General features: G+C 36.1%; 1 protein-coding gene across 40 annotated transcripts in view; it reads right to left on the reverse strand.

Moving 5' to 3' along the window:
• PLEKHA5 (pleckstrin homology domain containing A5) overlaps window positions 1-20900 on the reverse strand; it is a 241574-nt gene that overhangs the window by 209703 nt on the left and 10971 nt on the right. Inside the window, exon 1 of one of the 40 annotated variants that reach the window (XM_072765922.1) lies at window positions 19076-19094. The exons of the other annotated variants lie outside the window; for them this stretch is intronic. The gene's annotated coding sequence lies outside the window, so the exon portion shown is untranslated. Of the gene's footprint in view, window positions 1-19075; window positions 19095-20900 lie in introns of those variants that run through there. 40 annotated transcript variants of the gene reach the window in all.

The raw sequence follows: 20900 nt of genomic DNA on the forward strand, positions 1-20900 counted from the left end.
CTAGGATACACACAGCCTAAGTCAAGCTTGAATTCAGTGTATTAATAAATTTTTAAAAACACACAAATGAGTTATTTTTATATTCTACTTCCTTATAAAAACATTTTTCAATGAAATGCTCTTTTCCTTTTTCATAAACAAAGCACATTCTCACTGAACCAGAAGATCAATACAAGGAATAATATCTACATGACATAGTAAAATGTTATTCTTTTAAAAGACAAAGCAAAAATTGTAGTTATAAGACAGAAAAATAAAGCTAGAATTTTCTTGCCTCTGATTGATTAGTAAAATCAGCTTAGAAAAAACATTTTTATTCTAGCAATTAATGTTCAAATAAGAATATTTAAAGCTCAAGTTAATGTAGTAATATCCTACTGCTCCTTTAAATACTAGGATGAAATGACACATCAAGACTATAAACACTTGAAGAAAATGAAAAAGGGCTATTGCATTTTTCCAAGGTAATTGTGAATGCTGACCCTTCTATACTTACTAAATTGAAACTCGTCTAATTATACTAATTTTTACTTCCCCTATAATTTCAAGTATTATTTCATCATAACCTTGCTAATGTAATACCTGGAATGAATTTCTCTCTTAATTTGTTCAGAAGGTCCACATTCTTACAAGATGATATATTCAAGTGCTTTGTTCTTTAGCTAAAGTCACAAAGCAATCTGACAAGGAAGATATTAATATCCTAAAACCGAATGGCTGGACTAGAAAGTGGAGAAAGACTTCCTTTTAATTTTGGTTCCTTTAAATATTAAAACATTACAGAAAAAAAAAAGTGTCTTCAAGGAAATAAGTTCAAGGGATGAATTATATCCTGCAATTTCAGGATTAAGAAAAATCAATTTGACCCATAAATAACCTGTTTTCTTTGCCCACTTGCCTCAACAGAAAACATTTCCCCTAGAAATGTTCAGTATAATACTCTTATATGGAAGAAGGGTTAAAATTAAGTATAAACCCATTTCCTATGAAAGAATAATGCAGGGGCACCTGGGTGGCTCAGTGGTTCAGAGTCTGCCTTCTGCTCAAGTTGTGACTCCAGAGTCCTGGGATCGAGTCTTACATCAGGTTCCACTGGAGGGACCCTGCTTCTCCCTCTGCTATGTCTGTGCTTCTCTCTGTGTCTCTCATGAATAAATAAATAAAAATCTTTAAAAAAAATGCAGTAAACTAGGGTAACCATTTTATTTTATTTTATTTTTTTAAGATTTTACTTATTTATTCATGAAAGACACAGAGAGAGAGACAGGCAGAGACACAGGCAGAGGGAGAAGCAGGCTCCATGCAAGGAGCCTGATGTGGGACTTGATCCCGGGTCTCCAGGATCACACCCCGGGCTGCAGGCGGTGCTAAACCGCTGCGCCACCAGGGCTGCCCTAGGGTAACCATTTTAAAATCACCTAACAAAATGCCAACAGAAAGAAATATCAGAGCTTGCCTAACACATAGTGGGAACTTGGTAATTTGTTGAGTAAAGGAATTTAATGCTGAGAACTTGCCAGTAGGAATAAAATGAAAGCTAGAATTGCAACTCTAAATTCTGTAGTAAGGAAAAATATTAAACTAAGGCAAATGTGTAATAATTCCATTTTATATTAAAATAAACTTGTATTTCAACATAAATACAAAGCAATTGCTAAAGCAATAAACCTAATTGTGAACTTCCTTCATTTCCCCCAAAACGATTGCATCACAGTACAATTGCTTTTCAGAAGTTAAATGATTTCTGATTCACATTAGATGACTAATAATTTTTTTTTGGCCATTCACTTAAATGAGTGTGTGCAAATCTATATTATGGGAACAAAGTAAGACTACTTTATGGCTCCAGAAAAATCTACTCATTCTGTTTTGAAAACGGGTATCTAATTTGAATAATTGAGATTATACTTCTTTCCTTTGCCCTGAAGGAAAGAACATTCTCAGTTCCATTTTGAAGCTGGCACCCACATACTCAATCTTGGTTAATTTCCAAAAGCACATATGTTATAGTAAATCCTCTTATTTCAATGCCAAAAAGTTTTTGCTCCTAGAAATTGTTTTACTGGCATATTCTCAACATATCACTATCTCAATACCTGCTAATCCTGGAGAAGCAAAAGTAGTCAGCACACTTTAGAAAGTAAAGGCTCCATTTTAAATCTATAGAAGGCTGAACTGCTACTTTGAGCCAAGATCCTATCTGCAAAATCTGAGAGTTTAAAATAGTAGTAGTTCTCAATCTTTGGTGCACATGAGTGTACTGACAATATGTTTTAATAGGTAGCTAACTATTAAACCTATTAGCTTTCAATACATAAAAGATTTCCTTACAAATGAAGTAACACTTTGGTCTTCAGAAAGACACAAAAACATATTTTAGTCAAATCAGATGCAAGTTTTCTGACATTCGCTCAAGCGTTTTTTTCCAGTAGAAACAAAACAAAAACAAAAAACAGTAACTGATTCAAAATGAGTTGTGAGAGAATCTGCTCCTCCTTGAAAAATATAGGGATACAGCTCAAGAGTAAAGGAAAATATTGCATAAAAATACTTTCAGTTATCCTACTCTTTTTTGTTAGGGAATGTTCTGAACATTTCTAATATAAAACATTAACATATTCATGCTAAGAAAGGACATGAACTTCTAAAAACTTAAATAGTTGTGTTTTTTTTGAAGAATATTTATTCACAAGAGACACACAGAGAGGCAGACATAGGCAGAAGGAGCAGCAGACTCCCTCTGGGGAGCCTGATAAAGACTCGATCCCAGAGCCCTGGGATCACGATCTGAGCTAAAGGCAGAGGCTCAACCACTGAGTTACCCAGGTGTTCCTAAAAACTTAAATAGTTAAAAAAAGAACCCAAAAGTCCTAACTGCCAGACTTTTCATAAGGCTAAGAATTCTACAATAAATCCTTTGATTTAAAAGAAAACAAAAGCCTTACTGCTTTCTTCCATAAGGCGATGAGCTATTATTAATACTATTACTATCAGTTTTAATATTTTAGTATTTGAGCAGAAAAAAATTACTTCTTAGAATATTGAGATTTAAAGCTTTGAAGTCCCCTGTCCCCCATCAAGTTAAAGTTCAATTTAAGACACTTTACTATTATAAAGTATCAAGTTTAAAATTCACACTCCTTGACCCAGCAATGCTACAACTATGAACTTAAAAAAAAATATATTTTAAAGAATTTATGTTCAAGGATGTTTTCTATAGAATTAAATTATTTTAATAAAAAGGATTAGAAAAATCAACCACTGAAAATAGGGAACTAATGGAATATATTATGATATAACTACACAATACTGTGTAGTCATTATAATAAACTGTCACTAGAGGTTGGAGAAAAAAGGTGGTGAAGAGGTAAGGAAGAGAGACAAGGAACTTTCCAATCCTCTTACAGCATTTATATTTTTTTAAAGGGCAGGTAGATTATGGCCACAACTATATGAAACTGCAGGTAAATCTATTTCAAAAAATATTTTAATGTTATGGATATACCATTGTTTCAACTGAAAAAGATAAGGCAATTTTTCTCAGCCTAAATGCCCAGTTTGCTTCTTTTGAAATCCAGATTTTAAGTAAAGGAATAAAGAATAAAACTGAATGCACAGCTGTTTCCTTCTAGGAATACACACAGGCGGAAATAAACAGAGGGAGGCTAATGTCTGTGAGATTGGGCTAACTACTTCATTCCCAGCTGTGTTTTAATTTGTATTACTAAACAGTAACAAACCCTTTTTATGATCTTCAGAGGCTGAGCATTTCCATTTGTGCCCAGCAAAAGTTAAAGGCACACTAGAAAAAACTTGGAATGGTTGATTTAGTAATTTACTGTCTGGTTTGTGTTCTAAGTTGTACATCAGTTGAATTATTCAATTGTTAATTCTAATTTAATGCTATTTAAAATCAGAGATGTCTATCTACTTACAAGTGGCTTAAAATATAGGAAAGATGGACAAGTTAAAAACCATACCCGATTTTGCTGTGGCAAGATAATCAGGTCTATTAAGCAAGCTGGTATAGACTACAGTTTATGCCAATGGGTCATAACTGCAAACAGTCCTGTTCCTTACCCTTCAAACACCACACAAGATCTCTACCACACCCGTAGGAACCAAGGAGACAGGGCTACGTTCAGATGGAGGTGAGGCAATACTTTGGCCAGTGAATGCCTTATTATAGCTACTTTACATTCGAGTTTGGGATTTTTTTTTTCTCTTCTAAATAGGGAGCTGTAAAGTCAATGGAAGCCCAGAACCTATAAGAAGGGGGTTGGCATTCGAAAATGTACTAAAAGAGATATTCCTCAAACTATCAATTTTTAAAGCCATCAGCATGACTACCTTTACACAACAGAACACTGGCTGTAATAAAATACATGAATTTCCAGACTAATTTCATGGAATTACTTTTTTTTAAATGTCATTATCAACTTGATGGTAGGTTTATGGCAATAGCTGTATTAGTTGAAACGGGTGGAAGTGTTGTTTTCTTTTAAAGCTGGTCATAACAAATACAAAATATTGGTTACATAAAAGGATTAATTCCATAGTTGAGTACCACTCCAATCTTCTATTGCCTCTTTTCTGAATCGGTGAATTTTAAATAATCTGATCCTCTATTTATACCATAGATGAAAAGTTTACCAGAAAGTTAAACTGCTACAAGATCTTTTTGGGTAGGATACACACCCACAACTGCAACCTACCCCAAGTTTGAATCCCAGCTCTGCCAGTTCTCTAAGGCTTAAGTTCCTCATTTGTAAAGAGATGAAATGCTTACATTGTGACAGGTACATAAAATGCTCAACAACTGGTGGGAGGGTCCATATGGTGTATGCAATAAATGACATAACGCATATAAAATACTGAGCAGAGTGCCTGGAACATACTTCAGTGTTCCACAAACAGCAGATATTGCATAAAACAGGGAGACAAAAACTTGATATACTTAAAATAACAGGTACAAATGCAAGCAGTTTCTAATTCAAATAACTGTTTTCTCAAAATCTTAAGAAAATAAAAAACAAAAGCCCTACTAATTATTAGCATGCAGTTTGTCATCCTAGTATCTAGCATTGTATCTTAGCAAACAGTAGGTATTAGGATAAATATTATCACATTATTCGTGACTATCAAAATCAATTATGAAGTTCCGAGAATAACCAGTTTGTAGACCTTGCCTTTTTCATATTTGCATCCCACCACCTGACAGATTATGTAACATAAAAAATTCAGTTAATTCCATCTTTTCTCATTCAATTAAAAATTATGCAAAATTTTCAAACTTTTGATTTGTAATTTTAAACTCAATGCAAAGGGTTTTGTGTTTGGACTATAACATATGCGAGGGTAAGGGTCAGATCTGTCTGGTTCACTACTATATTCCCAATAGTCAACATATATCAGGGGCTCAAATGTTTGAATATATGCATGAATTTTTTCATGTCCTATAGAAACAGGGAAACAAAACCATAATTGCTAAGCAGAGTTCATACCAAATGTATGAGAAGACTATAATGAAAAAAAAAATACTGTTGGGAAGTACTTTAATAAAAAGTCTTGGCATGGTATATATCAATTATATCTCAATAAAGCAAGAAAAAAGAAAAAGACAAGTCCTGGAAATGACAAGTAGAATAAGCTGATCATTACACTAAGGGACCAACAGCAAGAGTGTTATCATTCTGGATGCCAGAAACATTTACTCTAAATGGAATATCGAATTTTTCTGTGCTTTCTTACTGAAACTAAAACATAAAAATTCAGTGTCCTATATAGTCACTACTAAACCTGAGAAACTCTCCACAACCAACTTTCTAAAGGAAAAGGCCAACTTTCTACACTGCTCTACAAAAAATCTCCAATTACTTCCTCTTCTGTTTCACAGAAGTTGTAATGACTGGCTTGATTCTATTCCTTAAAGGAAAAAAAAAATAGCAAGGAAATGCATCCATCTAACCTTTCTGATTCCTCTGCCAATTAAAGATTGCATTGCAAGGGAGGGCCGCTGCAGTTCTGTACTCACTTTTTGAGATAATAACTGATACAGGAAACTTCAAAAAGCAAGACAGTAAATTGGAAACTAATTTCTAATACAAATAATTGTCCCCAAAAACAAACAAAAATAACATGGACACTGAAAAAATTACCTTGTCTGTACACGTGGGTCTACCTGCATAACCTGAGAAAAGGACCAATCATTCCGCGCACACTTCTCAGGAGTGTCTCTGAAGATAAAAAAGATCTTCAACCAGAGAGGAGTTATTTTCAGAGAGCCATGCAAGTTGTTTCAGGGGTTATTAGGACATTTGGGTCAGTAAGGTGTTATTATGCTCAGTTCCACAGAAGCCAGAAATCGTTGCTCACTATTTTTCCCCACATCTTTGATTCATTGTGAAGATTATGAAAAAGTAATTCTATGTTTCAGAGTCTTGTCACCTATGTGAAAGCCTTTGCGACCTTGAGTGCAGAGTAAAACAAATTCTAGATAAAGATGAATAATATTATATGCCCAAGATTATGATTCACATCTTTAAATTGTTACTTTCTGGGAATCCCTGGGTGGTTCAGCGGTTTGGCACCTGCCTTTGGCCCAGGGCATGATCCTGGGATCCCGGGATCAAGTCCCACATCGGGCTCCCTGCATGGAGCCTGCTTCTCTCTCTGCCTGTGTCTCTGCCTCTCTCTCTGTGTCTCTCATGAATAAATACATAAAATCTTTTAAAAAATAAATAAATAGTTTCTTTTGCAGAAGAAAACATACTCCATTCAATTCCAGGTAAGTCACATTTAAAGTCCTGATACAGGTGATTCCAAAGCTTTTTAAAAAAATCGACAAGTCCTCAAACTACTCCAGATCAGGAAAGCTATCACAGCAATACACAAGCAGGACCTGAAGAAAAATCAAGATGTAGGGACTTAACAGGAAAGACCTGCTTTCTTCCATTGCTGGCACCGGCTCTCTTATTAGACAGAGTTGCAGTGGGTGGGTGGGGAGAGTGAGGAAGACAGAGGGAAAGGGAGAGAGAGAAAATCTTAAGCAGGTTCTGCACCCAGTGTGGAGCCCCACACGGGAGTCAATCTCAAGACTCTGAGATGGTGACCTGAGCCAAAATCAAGAGTTGGATGCTGAACTGACTGAGCCACCCAGGCACCCCTAAAGTGTTTTCATTTAATCTCATAATCAAAACAAGTTTGGGATTGTCTGGATTTCCTTTTTGCCAGGTGAAACAGGTACTGTTATCAAGACACACCTCAGAGCTTGTGAGGTCTTCCCAGTATGTGACAATGAGCTTTCAGGTAAGGACTAGGAGCTCATACATGTATATCCTTAAATAATCTGTTTAAAGACAAGCAACCGAAGGAAACAGTCACTGCCACTCTATTCTACTTGCCCACCCCCAGGAGAATTCCTTCTCTTCCCACTCTTCCTTCCTATTTCTTACCCCCTTGTTTCATTTTCCTCCCTAGGCCTCATCCATCCCTTTATAACCCAGAGGTATAACCCAAAAGTGACACAGCTAGAAAGAGGTTTCTTAGTCTCATCTGGCATTAATGTACCATCAGGAGATAATGCTGGGGCATACGAACTCCTCAGGGCAAAACCTATGCTCTCTCTCTACTCACAAGGTACAGACCTTAATACAGTTGGGATTCAGTGTTAGCTGAAGTCGTGATTATTTTAAGTCACCAGAAAGCCAATATAAATAGCAGACTACTAATAAGAGATTCTAGTTTTTAAGGTTAACATTCTGCTTCCATTGATGAATATAAACAAAAAAAAAGCAAAAAGCCTTCAGCCAGCATATTTAACCATGCCAACTACACAAAAGAACAGTCAGTAATCTTCCCTAGAATTACTTCTTCCAAAATTACGAAGACCTTTTTTCAGGCATTTCTTCTAATAACTTCTTACTGAATGTGTGGGACATACTGAAATCTATGTCTCTTGTAAGTCAAATTCTAAGGTGAAAATTTATTACCCACTCTATCTAAATATTTGAGGCCTATACAATGTAAAAAATTATGTAAATTACCTTCTTAAAAACCAAAAAGAGCAAAAGAAGAATATATGAAAGAGGAAGGTATAATTTTAAATGTACCAATGGTCACAAGAAATATAAGTAAACTAAATCTCTAGATTAGAAAAATTTTTTCAAACTAGGTAAAAATCTACTATCTACTAATTAAAAGAGATATGTGGAAGACAGATGGATATACAAAGGTGTTTTTCTAACAAAGGGTAGAAAAAATTATATTAGGTAAGTACTAAATAAAAGAAGGCTGGGATGATACATTAAAATCAGACAAAATAGGCAAGGTCCTGAGTATAAATGAAGGTCAAGGTCCTCTTCTAATAATAAAATGTTGAACTCATTCTGATGATACATTCTGTGCTTAATAAAACATATCAATTCCACACTTACCTGCATCTCCTAACATAATTTCAAAAATTAAAAAAAATGACAGAACTTCCACAGACAAAATGAAAAGTCACCGCACATAAAAAATTGTACCAAAGAAAATTATAATAACACCTTTCTCAATAATTGATCCCAATCTCTTGTAAAAGCTCTCAATGTAAAAAAAAAAAAAAAAAAAAAAAAAAAAGGAATACACTCCAATTCACTTTCTGGGGCTAGAATAACTTTGATATCAAAGGTAGACAATGGGGATCCCTGGGTGGCACAGCGGTTTGGCGCCTGCCTTTGGCCCAGGGCGCGATCCTGGAGACCCCGGATCGAATCCCACGTCAGGCTCCCGGTGCATGGAGCCTGTTTCTCCCTCTGCCTGTGTCTCTGCCTCCCTCTCTCTCTCTCTCTGTGACTATCATAAAAAAAAAAAAAAAAAATGCAAAGGTAGACAATGACAGTACAAGGGAAGGAAATTATAGGGCAATTTTACTTATTGTCATAAATGGCAATGTCCTAAACAAAATACCAACAAATCCAACAAAGCAATGTACAAAATAGAAAGTATACTGTGACCAGGAGCCAAACCACAAGAGACTCTTAACTCTGGGAAACAAATAAAGTTTGCAGAAGGGGAGGGGGTTGGGAGGAACATGGTAATTGGAGGACAGGCACTAAGGAGGGCACATGATGAGATGAGCACTGGGTGTTATATGTTGACAAACTGAATTTAAATAAAATAAAGTTAAATTAAAGCCAAGTTGGGTTTATTCCAAGAATGAAAGATTGGTTTACCGTAAACAAGTGTATTAACACAATCCATAGTAATTCACTGAGTTAGCAAGTTAAAAGTCATTTCAACAGATGCAAAAAAAAAAAAAAGAAAAATCAATAAAATTCAACCCTCACTCAATAATAAAAGTTCTTACCAAACTAGGGATAGCAGAGAATTTTCTTAATCTGAACGGGATATCTTCCAAAAAACTTCATTAAATATTCTCTTTTCTTAAAGGCTTGTGTGAGAGAGGAAAGTGAGCACACGAGTCGGGGAGTGGCATGGGGAGAGAATCTCAAGCAGACTCCCCTGCTGAGCATAGAGCCCACGGCAGGGCTTGATCTCACAACCCTTAGATCATAACCTGAGCTAAAATGACAAGTCAGATGCTTAGTGGACTGAGCCACCCAGGTGCCCCTAACTATCATTCTTAATGGTAAAGTTAGAAGCAGTTATTTTTAAGTCAGATCTGTAGTTGCTTCTATTTATCACTATACTGGAAGTATCAGCCAGCAATACAAAAAAATATAAGAACTAAAATGTAAAGAGATAAAAAAAGACTGGATACAGGGAAAAAAATCCCTATCATAACCTACATAAGACAGATAAATAATCACACTAAAATTAAGAATTAAGTTCATCAAAAAAGTTCTTAAATAAAGTGAAGGCAAGTTACAAATTTGGAGAGTAGATCTGTAAGAGATCACTATCTGTCATTAATAAGCAAACTTAAAAATTCTAAAAAATCTTAAGAAAAAAGATGCCAAGGAAAGTAGACAATATACAGGCATGTCATAGAGGAAGAAATACAAATACACAATGGACATAATAAAAAATGCTAAACTTTATTAATCTGGGAAATTCAAAGTAAGAGCCACAATAAGAAAATATCTGACAACCACCAGAGTGTCAATAATGTAAAAGTTGGACAATATCAAGTGCTGACAAAGATACGAAGCAACAAGAACTCACACACTGCTAGGAGGGAGCTTAAAAGTACTTCAGAAAATACATTTATTCAATAAAGCATATATTTAAACCTCAGTTATAGTTATATATGTTCTAGAGAAACTCTTGCAAATATACACGAGGAGACAGAGTAATATTCACATAATAGCCATAAAATAGGAAACAAATGTCCACTAATCACAAATGGTTAAATTATAATCATACAGTGAAATAGTACATAGTCATAAAAATAAACATCAACCCTGGATAAATCCCATCAAAAAAAGTGTTTAACAAAATTGAATCACACAAAGAATAACTCTATGACTGTACAGTATTTTAAAACGTAGCAGGAGAAATTAAACCATATATTATATATGGATTCAGACATAAGTGATGAAAAAGGATAAGAGGGGGCTTCAAAGGTCCAAGACATGCTCTATAGCTAAAGGTATCACAGGAGTATTGTTGGACAAATACTAATTTGATATGTATTAAATTTTTGTAATGAAATAAAACACATATTCAAAGAAGGCTTAAAAATTCTTAGCACCAGATATAAGTAGCAATAAAACAAATATTAATTGACCCACAGAGTTCATTTTCTTAAAAATTTTTATTTATTTATGATAGTCACACAGAGAGAGAGAGAGAGAGAGGCAGAGACACAGGCAGAGGGAGAAGCAGGCTCCATGCACCGGGAGCCTGACGTGAGATTCGATCCGGGGTCTCCAGGATTGTGCCCTGGGCCAAAGGCAGGTGCTAAACCGCTGCGCCACCCAGGGATCCCCAGAGTTCATTTATTAAAGATTTTATTTATTTATTCATTAGAGAAAGAGAGGCAGAGACATAGGCAGAGGGGGAAGCAGGCTCCCTGTGGGGAGCCCAGTGCAGGACTCAATCTTAGGACCCTGGGATCATGCTCTGAGCCAAAGGCAGATGCTCAACTGCTGAGCCACTTAGGCATCCTGACCCACAGAGATTAGACTATTGCTAATTGCACAAAACAAGCTAAAAGCACAGACAGTTAAATTACACAGACTTTAGCCTGCCTTGTTCCTTTCAGTGGAACAAGTCTGACCAAAGGGTTAAAGGCAAGAAAGTAATTACTATTAATTATTCTTCATGTTACACAGTCCTTATTTGAGCTTATAATCAACTGCCTTTCCTAAAATTATTTCCAGGTGGTTCCAGGAATTTGTAAAATCTTCCACTGCTGTTATTCCTACTCTGTTGTCTATTAGGTAACTTTGTGGTTTAAAGATTATGAAATTTTGTTCTGGTTCACCACACAATTTAAACTCTCAAAGTGACTAGCAACAAAAAGAAGAGATTAAATATTTACATTTAAAACATCTACTTCTGCCAATACCAGTGCAAAAAACTTTATGACCAAAAAACAAACAATACTAATTTGAAAATCTCATCTTTGAATTTTAGTACATGATAAACAGTACTACATAAATTAATTCATTGTCCACTAATGATTTAATTAGTATATTTAGTTGGCATATTATTGCATATATCATTAATATTTCACATTTAAAAATAGTTTACATTTGAAAAATATTTCTCATTTAAAAAGATACTTAAGATATTCTGAAAAACCTAAAAGACTAAAGTTGTTAAATGAGTATGTCTGTTCAGTATGTAAGCCCCTAAGAGTTCAAAATACATCTACCTTTCACACATGCAGAGGCCAGAAATTCCTGGGCTGACCATCAGCCTTGGCCAAATGAATCATGGCCTTTGTCCATTAGTCCCAAGGTCTCTTTTGTCTAAGGCTCTACTGAAACTAAATCCATCAAGCCTCTTAATGCCTAGGTTCATACCATCTCTATTCCCTTCTCAATCGATCCCCTGACCCAACATTATCCCTACAAGGCTTTGTTCTTTCTATCGCTGACCTAGCCTCCACTCTACTTATTTTGTAAACTAAACTACCTATGGAAGTGGTGCTCCCTAATAAGCAAGCTTTCCTATATCTTCAACCTTTTCTCAAAGCGTTCCCAATATCCTGGCTGTTAAGGACTTTCTCCTGAGGATATAAGCTGTACTGCTGCACACTCTCAAAGAGCAGCTGTTAGTTTCTACTAACAAGGTCCTTCAATCACCTGACTCATTCATTCGTGCCCATTCAGGCCCATAATATGGCACATCTGAAATCACTACCTCAGTGATCACACTGCATCAACATAACCCCCAATCTCCCAGCATGCGTGTTTAACTACTTTCCCTCTGAATTCTCTGGTCTTAAGAGAATCTTTATTCCAATCCATGAGATAATTCCACCTTCTTCCTTCCCAGCCTAAAAGTCCAATAGTACAAACATTTCAGCAAATTTATCATACCCTAAACTCTCCTGCTCATCTGCCTTTCATTGCATTCATGAAAAAACCCATTGTGGCTCCAACTATTCATTTTCTCCGAGCTCCCACTGCCCATGAGCCTCCCCTAAGATTGCATAAATACTTAATGAGTGTCTACAATGTATGAGAGACAGAGGTTTCAACACTCTTATCACAAAAATTTTATTATAACTGTTCAACAAATATTTACTGAGCATCTCCTGAGAAGATGAAGGCACTATTTTAAGGTCTGAGAATTCAGTAGTAAACAGGTCAGAGGAGGTCCTTGCTCTTATGAAGCTTACACCCTAGTCAGGGATGACAAACCACCAAAAAAGTAAATGAACAAGAACTTGAGCCAGTGTTATGTGCCATGAGGAAAATAAAACATGGTAATAGGACATCAAGTGCCTGGTCAATGGGTTTAAACGTGGGCAGGATAGGGGAGGTCTTCTATTTCAAAGACTTCTCAGAGACATACCAAAACCTATGTATCTTCTCCACCCCCAGCCTCCACAACAGAAGCACCAGGGCTCATTCTGAACCTTAGACACAGTCCCAATGAGACTATCAAACCAACTAAACATATCATCAAAAGAAAAAATAAATTACAGGAGTTAGGAACTAACAAATTTAATAAAGATAATATCACATCCATTTGATTTTCTATATACTCAGGAGTACATGATCGGCGGTGTGACCATGATCAAGTCTAATCCCATATTTAAGACTGACGAATGTAAATTTCAGTTGGGTTCAGTAATTTTTTTGGCATGTGTGCTGAATGAATTACAAAAACACTCCAATTCTCCATCCCCCACCCCCACCCCACCCGCCCCCATATCCACAACTCTTGCAATTAGAGTTTCCAATTCTTCCCTCAAAAGACGAAGTCCAGGGCACCTAAGTGGCTCAGTCCATTAAGCGTCTGACTCTTGGTTTCCACTAAGGTCATGATCTCAGGGTCCTGGAGATCAAGCCCCTGGCCAGGTTCTGTGCTCAGCATGGAGTAAGCTTCAGTTTCTCTCTCCCCCTCCCTCTTGCTTTCTCTCTCTCAAATAAAGAAGATCTTTAAAAATATATATATATGGAAATCTGTTTCTCCACTCCTTGAATTTGAGCTGGACTTGTACTTCCTTTGGCCAACAAAAAGCAGTGGAAGTGACACTGTCCCAGTTCTGTGCCCAGGCCTTAAGAAACCTGGAAGTCTCTGCTAGCTCACCTGGAACTTGCTTCACCACAAAGGCAAGCCTGGGCAAGCCTACTGGAGGATGAGAGATCATGTGAAAGACAGCCCAGTCATCCCCACCATCCCAGATTAAGGTGATCCTAGACCAGTCAAAATGAGCAAAATTTCCTACCTGACCCACAGCTAATCTTAGACAAGAGTAAACCCAACAGAAGCTAGTAAATTGCCAAGCCAACAGATGGATGTGTGCAAAATATGTAGTTACTGTTTTAAGTCACTGAATTCTTAGATTGTTATATAGCAGTAACTGATACAAAAGATTGATTAAATATTAACTATTTTCAACTCAGATAATCTGTTTTATCTCTCTTTTCATGTTTTTGAGGAACTGAAGCCAAAAACTGAAAGATTTTAATTTCAGGGTCTTCTGCAATGAAGTTTTAAAAGTAGACCAGGCAGGAACTGTTATATACAAAAAGGATTTAGAACCCCATCGAAGGACTTTGCTTCCCCTACCATTAATACTGCTTATTTTCCATTTAGACTTTCTTTTGCAGCTCCACTGAGAAAGGAATAGCAGCTGAACTGAAAATCATTCATATTAGAATAGCGGGGCTGACTTGATGTTGTAAAAATCTGATTAGGTAAATGTTCAAAATGACCTGGGAGTCCTCTCTAAAACAAAATAATAGTTGATTTCCTTGTCCATTTATCATTCTTTTCTGAAATACAGAAATTTCTCACTGTGAATAGTTTCTGAGAAACATATCTATTTTTCCAAGTTCAGTAGGATTTCAATTCTTGTGTGTCTATTGTCTCTTACCTCCTCCAAGAGTTTAATAAAAAAACTCAGTTTTGGAAAATAGATATAGTAAGTATACATTCTATCCACCCCTCCCCCCCCCCCCCCCCCATTCATCTGGGTAAGCATAAAAGGTTTAGGGATTTGAACTGGACTAGGCCTGTCCTGCTTTCTACCCTGTGGGGTTGTTCTGAGAATCAAGTAAGAGGGAGGGAAAGGAAAGTGTTCAAAAGGAATGTGACCTCGCTTGGCTCACCGCCTACAGTTCCTAGTCCCAGCCTACTCCAGCCTCTCCTGGTCATGGGCTTGGCCTGTGCCAGCCAGCAGTGTGGGCCTGAGAGCGCCTGCCTATTTTCCAGCAGTACCTTTGCAGAGCCTGAATATTAATACATTTTAAATACTTCAAACCTATACATTTACACAGGTTGCAGTCCCCATTTTTAAAATTCCTTTTTATTAATGACAAGGGTTTCAATTCTTTTATTTCTCCATACTTCATCTGCCCTTTTCTACAGATAATTTATTCTACAGCTAAATTCATTTTTAAAAATTCATAAAATATCTTTTTTTTAAAATAGCAACATCTACATTCAAAATTGCCTTCTCATAGTCACTCCTGGGCATACTATATCATACACTGCGTTTAGCATTCTCTCCTTTTAATTCAGTTCCACTCACCTATGTGAGAGTCCCTAATGTTATGGTGTCTTAAATTTTTCATTCCCCTGGAGAATATATTCAAACTAGGTCCTGCCTTTTTTTATCTGTGGCCCTAGACAGTAGCCACTTTACTCTTTAAAGAAAATCTTAGTGCCACCAGGCATTTCACAAATAAACTTATTTCTAGTTCCTAAATCAGAGGGCTTTCTTACGTAGAAAACAACACTTTAAAAACCAAATATATTATCAAATGTATACTACACCATCACTAATACTATTACACATAATAGTAAGTATCAGTGAAGTTCCTACCATCGAGATGTTTAAAATCTACACAGGATGAAGACTAAAAATGATGTTTCTGAACCACTATTAGTAGGTCATGCATCTTAAGTTGTTTCCCAGCATAAATAACACTGAAATGTATTCTTTTTTTACCCAATGTTATGAACTTGCAAAACAAATACCCATGTGAATTAAAATTTTTAAAATACCCATGTATTTCATACCTGTTTTACAGTTTTTCAAAGTTTCTTCACACAAATTAATTGATGATATCATAAGCCTAAATAACAAGGCAAGACAAGAAGAAATTGGTACATAACAGGATTAAGAAATTTTCTCAAATAGGGGTGCCTGGGTGGCTCAGTCGGTTAAGTGTCTGCCTTTGTCTCAGGTCATGATCCTGGGGTCCTGCGATGGAGCCCATGTTAGGCTCCCTGCTCCATTCTCCCTTTTTGTCTGCAGTCCCCCTGCTGGTTCTATGTCAAATGAATACATAAAATCTTACCAAAAAAAAAAAAAAAAGACATTTTCTCAAATATGGCTAATAGAAGTAATAGAGCCAAGGTGTGATGCATAGCTACTTTCTACTTCACTAGAATACTCAGTGCCCATAGAGTTACAAATTACATATACACTGTGGTCACAGAAAGAAGCACATTTCTCTTGGCAAATCTAACTGGCTGATAGAGGGCCTAAACCATATTGTGCTCTGAACTTGTGATTTTCTAGGTGGATGCACACTAGACTTCCATTGGGTTGTGGGAAATATTCAGCACACTTATGTACATTAATTTTTAAATCATGATAAGAAAAAATAAACTTTACTAATATGTAAGACATGACCTGACAGCAATACATGCATAATTTGTAAAGACACATATAATGGGGGTGTATAACCAAAAACTTTTTACCTGTAGGAGTACACAACCAAAATAGTTTGGAGATCTCTACTAAGCTAACTGGCTCAGACAACAAAAACACAAATATATAACAGAACAGAAAAAGAGAAAAAAATATATGGAAGAGGCAATTTACAGAAGACAATCAAACTGGTAACAAATAGAGAAAAAGATGCCAAGCACAGCCAAAACCAAGAACATGCAAATTCAAACAAGATACCATTTTTGTCCATTAGATTAGCCAAAACATTAAATCTGTTAATACTAAATCCTGGCAAGAGTACACGAGAGGATAATCCCATACACTGCCTGGTGTGCGTGTAAAATGGTAAAGATTTTTTGGAAGACAGCTGGACTAACTGTAAACCATAAACAGTAAAACATTCATTTGGAAGCATAGGTCCAATTCCAATTCCCAAAGGCATTCAGGAATGGAATGCACTGATACCTGGGCCTTTCTGATTCAATATGCAGTCAGCTTTGCACAATGTGTCACTTTTTATCACGTTTCTATTTTTTGTGTGAATCCACGGACTTACCGAAAAATAGTTTTTTAATGAAAATTAAAATCTTAAATATGCATTTTAATAATTTGAATTTTTTTAGAGCCCATTTATGGTATAAAGAAGGATTTTACTATTTATCAAAAAGCTAAAGTACATATATGGCCTAACCCAGCCATTCCACATCTAACAAACATTTTCTAAAAATATTTGCGACTGACTACAAACTTTATGTAGGAGTATGTTCACTACAGACTTCTAGAAATTGAGAAAAAAAATTAAAAACCTAATTGTCCAACAAAAGGAGTATGGCCAAATAATCAAAAGCATATTTTGTAGTTACTGAAAGAACGGTGTTGACTTATACCTATTAAAGTGAAAGGAGTAAGATATTTATTAAATAAAAAGTACATATAGTATAACCTCATTTTTAAAATTCAATCTCAATTTTGTGTATATACACACATATGAATGAAAAGAAAAGGAAGTGCAGTATGGGATGGGAGGGAAAAGTATAAAAGGAGACTTTGCAGTGTTGTATCAGAGCAGTAACATTCATTTTCCTTTAAGTCCCCATTGGAATGCTATAATGCCTACTTGGAAATACTGCCCCTCATAATCACTGCTTGAATAAAGAAAGTTGATACAGAGGTCAAACTGACAACTCAGGCACTTAAAATCTCCCCCCATACAAACACAAATGCATAAATAGGTGAGACATCTATTTAGCTAGCTAGCTAGCTATTATTAATATCTTATACCACGCCAACCATATTAATTGTCAAAATGAAACCACGATGAACAAAAGCTTAAGACTCAATATACTCAAGTACCCAAATGTTTTCAAAGTATTTGGGCTTACATGCAAGCTCATGAAATGTTTTTTATTTTTTCAATTTATAGCTTTATAATATAAATTTACAGGTATTAAAGGATGGGTAAATACACCACTACACCAACCTCCTCATCTACCCCTTACAAACATCACTAGCTTATCACAATTTGCTTTTCTACTGATCCAGGAGTTGGTCTCTAAATTCTTCTGAATACAGTGCTCCAAAGTGCTATTGCTAATCAATTAGAGTTGCAATGTTAGTTGTAAATTTTTTACATCTCTGGTAGTCTATTACATCAATGGTCTGCAATGACCACACTTACTGGTATTCACAAGCTTGTGTAGTCCTCTCCCACTTTCGATTTTGGTCTTGATTTGTGACTTGCTTTGACCAACAGGACATGAGCATGACGTAAGCAAAGGTTTTTTTAAATACTTGTGCACTACAGCTTGGGTCCTCTCTTGGAATGTTCCCCCTTAGAAGCCAGCTGCCATGTTATAAAGAAACTCTAGATAACCACTATGTGATGAGAGGCCATGAGGAGAGAGACACTGGATATTCTAGGCACAGCCAAATTCCAGCTCAATGTATCTGCATGAGTAACCTCAGTTATAACACCAAGATCAGAAGACTGGCATAGCTAAACCCAGTCAATCCAAAGAAAGGAGAGAAAACTCTAAATCTTTATTGTTTGAAGCCACTAAGATTTTGGGATAGTTGGTTATGTAGTGAAAATAAATGGAAGACTAATCCCTGTTCTAAATCACCCGCGTAACTAACGACAGTCATGTAGATTTTCTATCAGTTACCTTCAAATTTCATCTGTCCAATCAAGAGTTTTCTCCATTACTGTAGGTAATGGAGAAATGGGGGCACTTTCATACACTCTCATATACTGCAGGAGAGAACATAAATATGTACAAATCTTCTAGAGAGCTACTTGGCAAAATGTTAAGGTACTGAACCTTTTAAAAAGATAACACCCTTTCTCAATAATTCCGAATCTAAGAAATTGACAGGAATATTAGAATGTTACACAGGATTTTTCTCACAGCAAAAAGAAACAGCATAGCCATCTAAAGATAGAGAAGTGATTAAACAATTATACATTCACATAAAACATCAAAGTCACTAAAGAATCTTCTAATGAATAAAATGGAGACACACAATATAACTAATGAATAGTATTCAGCACAGTATTAGCAATAAGACCCCTCCAATATGTACATACAATTAAGAATATATACTGAAACATTAATAGAAATTCTCTAGGCACGACAGGACTAGGTGATTTTTCCTCAATCTCCTTTGCCCACAATAGCCAGTACGCTTGGTTTTTGTTTCTTCTTCAGAATTCAACACATCCACTCCATTCTCTTAGGTCTAGGCCTGACCCATCCTGCTTATTACCTTCTCAACTACTCCCTCTGCAAGGTACGGCAGAAAGCTTCTTTGATGATGATACTATCATTTCTTGGAATTCTGCAGATGCTCAGGCCCACCATCTTTCCCAGCTCTGAGCACTTTGCACTATATTAAAGGGAGGAGCAGCAGCCCTCTGATCTTGTAGTCTTTCACACTCTGGTTTCCTATGGTGAATTGGACTTTCTCTCTAATCACATGGTTTCTGGAAGGCTTGCCAATAGTAATTTTGGCTGCAGCCAAGGACAGAAAATTACTGAAGACCGGAGGGCCAGTCTTTACTTGAGCAAATGGGCATGTGATCCAAGATGGCCAAAGTTCTGTCCAAGATTTTTTTTTATTTGGGAATAGAGAAGAAACCTTACTTTTTGGGTTAAACAACTACAAGAGTGTAATTTGGGGCTGAGGCATAATTTTTCTAATTAAGTGGAAAGAAGCCTTCTATAGTGACAAAAGGTAAGAGCCTTAAAGAATTCATTTGTATCAGTCCTGGAATTAAAGTGGAAAACAGACTGCTTTTGCTTATACTACTGGTTTTGGGTCACTGACATTTGCAACAATAAGAATCCTGACTGGGTGACAAGTGAGAAGCAGAAAAATGTCCTGGGATGATTAGATTTGGGTAAAGAGTTGCTTTTTTTACAATCTATAATAGCTCTTCATTTCAAACAATTAATTGTCTATTATATGCCGGATGCAGGCAACAAAGATTATTACAACTTCGAAGAGTTGGGTGCTTCTGAAATTACTGGCCACTTCAGAGAATAATTTCCGAATAGCTCAGAGGCTACTCCTAAGTGGCCAAGGAGTTCCCCAACTGACTCCTAAACTTCTATCATCTGTACCTCACGAGGACTACTTTCTATGTGTCTCAGGTTTCTATAGGATCCACTGATGTCAGTATATTAAAGATTTGGTCTACATTTACTTTACTCATGCAAGTCACAACAGCATAGACTTCAAGATCTCCCTTCCTCTTTAGAAGCCACACGAGCCAGGCCTGAAGTGTGAAAGTTTTTAAATGGAAAAGCTACGGTTAATGGCAAGATCTAGATTTCAGCTGCTTTCAAAGAAGCCTCTTAAGTCCCTACATTATCTGGGCTTCATCACGGATTAGGTCAACAAGCAGGCCTCAAAATAGATCCTTTCTGTCTCACAAAAAAATCACATAAACCAAACTCAAGAAACAGATGATTTATTAATTCATGTTGGGATAGATAAATGTCATATGGAGAGAATTCTAAATTTCACAAGGAGGCATATTATAAGATTTCTGAAGAGCATGGAATCAAGTTGACTGTCATCATCAAAGTTTATTCAATCAACAAATATTTATTGAGGAACTACTATGAGAAAGGCTTAGGCCAAGGGACTAAAAATACAGCAATGAACAAGAGTGCTTTTCATGAAGCTTACCTACCACACAGAGTGTGAACAAACAGGTATTAAATAAGTGTTGCCTCGATTCTAACACGTACTTTTTTTTTTCTAACACATACTTTTTAAATATACTGTTTCTGATAAGAATGGAAGTTTATTTAATATGGTTATGGCACTCTCTTTTCCTTCCTGAAAAACTGCTATTAAATCAATGATAACTGATAATCACTGGCAGCTTAAAAAAAAAAAACATGGTAATTATACAATTCAATATTTAATCATAATCTTGTTAAATACCAAGAAGGAAAAATATAAGGAGAGAATCTAACGGGGACCAGAACTTACTCTGGAAGGGATCTGTTAGCTCTCCAAAATCTCCTCATAACACAGCAGTTAGTGACTCTTTCAAAGGGTGAAGCTGGATCATGTGAAT

Source organism: Vulpes vulpes, chromosome 8, assembly GCF_048418805.1.
Source record: "Vulpes vulpes isolate BD-2025 chromosome 8, VulVul3, whole genome shotgun sequence".
Lineage (NCBI taxonomy): Eukaryota > Metazoa > Chordata > Mammalia > Carnivora > Canidae > Vulpes > Vulpes vulpes.